The 3,638-nt window shown below is 42.4% G+C and overlaps 1 long non-coding RNA gene across 1 annotated transcript; it reads right to left on the bottom strand.

The window, feature by feature from the left end:
- Nucleotides 1-480: 480 nt before the first annotated feature.
- On the bottom strand, nt 481-3,332 carry LOC146514909 (uncharacterized). Its single transcript, XR_014875451.1, has 2 exons — nt 1,660-3,332; nt 481-1,419 (listed from the first exon to the last, which is right to left on the bottom strand). It is a non-coding gene; the product is annotated as an uncharacterized LOC146514909 (long non-coding RNA).
- Between the last annotated feature and the right edge of the window lie 306 nt (nt 3,333-3,638).

Here is a 3,638-nt window from a genome sequence, read left to right as displayed (position 1 = left end):
CAGGGTGCTGGTGTGGCTCGTGCTCACCTGGGTTTTTTTTATCCATCATTTATCACCCGGCGACAGCTCTTCTCCAGTATTCTGCTACGGATCTTTTGCGGCTCCGTTTTTGCCTGGCTGTCTCTCCACCTTTGGCTCTATACTTCTACCCGGACATCGCCTTCCAGCCCTGCCGCAGGTACATCCACCGAGGGCTTCGGCGGAAGTTCAAAATCAGTGACACTAACTCAATATTTTCCATCTGGTCAAAAACTCGTCGTCCTCCCTGCAAGACTGACCACAGTGTGCTGGCCCACCTGGCTAGATCAACTAAGCCTACTGTCAGGCATGGTAACTCCAGCATCAAGTTTGGTCTATTAAACATCTGCTCTCTCACTGGTAAGGGACATCTCGTCCATGATCTCCTCTGTGATCGTAAGTTGGACTTTCTTTGTTTGACTGAAACTTGGCAACAGCCTAATGACTTTGTTTCTCTCAACGACTCTACTCCATCTGAGTTTGTTTACACCTGTCAACCTCGCATCTCGGGGAGGGGCGGAGGTCTCGCGATAATTCACCGTAGGCACTGGAAAGTGCTCCCTGTCTCTGCCCCTCCCTCCCATTCATTTGAATACACTGCACTACAGCTCCCTGGATCTACCCCCACCATCATATGTACTGTTTATTGGCTACCTAAGCCAAACAAGGAGTTTTTAAATGAATTTTCTGCTCTTCTCACTCATTTTTCTGTACTTTCTCCAAATCTGATCATTGCTGGTGACTTCAATATTCATATGGACAATAATAAAATCCCTCTTTCCAGAGAATTTACCTCCTGCCTGGAAAGTTTTGGGCTTCTACAGTACATAAAATTTCCTACCCATTCCAAAGGTCATATCCTGGATTTGGTCTGTTGTTCTGGCATTACCCCCACCCATTGTAAAGCCTCACTGTTTCCCCAGTCTGATCATATGTTTATTTCTTTTGATGCAAACATAACCGCTTCCAAAACCTGTATCTCTCGTAATATCACTTTTAGGAAAATTAGTAATATCAACCCAGCTGTTTTTTCATCTGCCGTCCATGACCTTCCATCTATCCACAGCTCCTCAACCCCTCATGAACTCGTTTGTCATTATAATGTCAACTTTCATAGCCTTCTTAACATATTTGCTCCCCTTAAACATCAAACTGTCTCATTTTCCCGTTCAGCTCCATGGTTTACCTCCGACCTGCGTCACCTTAAAGCTAAAGGACGCCAACTCGAACGTCTATTCAAGAAAACCGGACTTACTGTACATAAAGAAATGCACAATGATCATGTTTTGTTCTATAAGGACTGCATTGCCTCAGCCAAATCTGCTTACTACTCTGGTTTAATTAGTTCTAATGAAGGTAACTCCAGGTCCCTCTATTCATTATTCAGTAAAATTACAAAACCTCCAGACACATTCCCCTCCCACATGTATTCTGTTGATTTTTGCAACTCTCTTATCTCTTTTTTCACTTCTAAAATCTCAGACATTCACCGTCAACTTAACTCTTTAGGAGCTCCTGACTCTGAAGTAGACTTCCTGGTTCCCCCACTGTCTTCCTGTCAGTTATTTTCAAGCTTTACTCTTCCGTCCATAACTGACGTATCTAATCTCATTAAAAAATCTAAGTCATCCACCTGTCAACTTGACCCTCTCCCCACTGTGTTAGTTAAAGCCTGTCTTCCCTCGTTAGCACCTCTCATAACCAATATTATTCATTCCTCCCTGAACACTGGAATTGTTCCTGAAGCACTGAAAAAGGCTTCTGTTATCCCAATTCTCAAAAAGCCTGGTGCAGACCCCAATAACTTTGATAATCTTCGCCCTATATCAAATCTCCCCTTTATTTCAAAAATTCTTGAAAAAGTTGTCGCCGCCCAGCTTCATTTACATCTCAATGACCATAATCTCTATGAACAATTTCAATCTGGTTTCCTCCCCAATCATAGCACAGAAACTGCTCTGTTAAGAATTACTAATGACCTTCTGATGGCAACTGATTCTGGTCTCCTATCCATTCTCATCCTTCTTGATCTTAGTGCAGCGTTTGATACCATTTCTCACAATATTCTCCTGAACCGGTTAGCTTCCATTGGTATTAGTCATACCCCCCTTGCCTGGTTTACCTCCTATCTCTCAGACCGCACTCAGTTTATCCAACTTAAATCCCATTCTTCAACTCTCTATCCTGTTTCTGCTGGTGTGCCCCAGGGTTCAGTACTGGGGCCTCTTTTATTCATTATTTATATGCTTCCTCTTGGTTATATATTCCGAAAATATAATATAAACTTTCACTGTTATGCCGATGACACCCAGCTCTACCTTTCTTCTAAACCCAATTCATCCCTCCCACCTACCTCCCTCTCAGACTGTCTTATTGAGATTAGATCCTGGTTCTCCTCCAATTTCCTCAAACTCAACAGTAATAAAACTGAAGTTTTACTTGTTGGCACACCATCTATCCTAACCAAATCCCACAGCTTTTCCATTAACATTGAAAATTCTCCCACCCTTCCCTCCCCTCAGGTTAAGAGTTTGGGTGTCATACTTGACAATACTCTTTCATTCCAGTCTCACATTAATTACATAACCCGGTCTGCTTACTTCCATTTACGTAATATTAACCGACTCCGTCCCTTCCTTACTCCCCATGCTGCTGCCATCCTTGTCCATAGTCTTATTACATCCCGTATTGATTACTGTAATTCCCTCCTATTTGGTCTCCCTAAAAGGTCCCTTCATAAACTCCAACTTCTTCAAAATTCTGCAGCTCGGATCATAACCCGTACTCCATTAAGTGCTCATATTACCCCAGTTCTTCAGCAGCTTCACTGGTTGCCCATAGAAGCCAGGATAAACTTTAAAATCTTACTTCTCACGTTCAAATGTATCCATAAATCTGCTCCTTCATATTTGTGTGACCTGCTCCATATCACCACTGTTTCCCGCCCTCTCAGATCATCATCTGCTACTCATCTTACCGTTCCGTCCTCACACCTTATCACTATGGGGAACAGAGCTTTCAGTCGCTCTGCTCCCCGGCTCTGGAACTCTCTTCCTCCTGCACTAAGAAATATTGACTCCCTTTCCGTATTTAAGACACAGCTCAAAACACACCTGTTTAAACTGGCTTATTCGCTTTAATGCTGATTTTATCTGTTGTCACGCTCTGTTTTGTAATTTTAACTTATTTTATGTATTTTATGACTACTGTTCCTTTTATTAATTGTGTTTTTTGTAAGGTGACCTTGGGTTTCTGAAAGGCGCCCTCAAATAAAATGTAGTATTATTATTATTATTATTATTATTATTATTATTATTATTTGCGCATGCGGGGTACCGATCGGGTTTCCGGTACGGATCGGGTAGCGACAGATGGGTCGGGTGTGTCCTTCGTGGCCTCCCCAGAATTCATAGCGCGGCCCAGCCAAACTCCAGTTTCCAACAATGGCAGCCGCTACTAAGTTTTAAAATTACTCTTATTAATCTTTCTGGGCCACAAAATAAACTTTTAGCATATTTTCAGGCGAGAAAGTAGCTGTGTAAACATCAAATATCTGCTCGGTTTATCAAGATATCGCATATTTGCAAAAGTGCTTCGACTTTTTCGGAGACGTCTGTTAC

This window comes from Neolamprologus multifasciatus, chromosome 7 (genome assembly GCF_963576455.1).
Source record: "Neolamprologus multifasciatus chromosome 7, fNeoMul1.2, whole genome shotgun sequence".
In the NCBI taxonomy this organism is placed as follows: Eukaryota; Metazoa; Chordata; class Actinopteri; order Cichliformes; family Cichlidae; genus Neolamprologus; species Neolamprologus multifasciatus.
The sequence above is the reverse complement of the archived record's forward strand: the minus strand, read 5'-3'. Positions and strand labels throughout refer to the sequence as shown.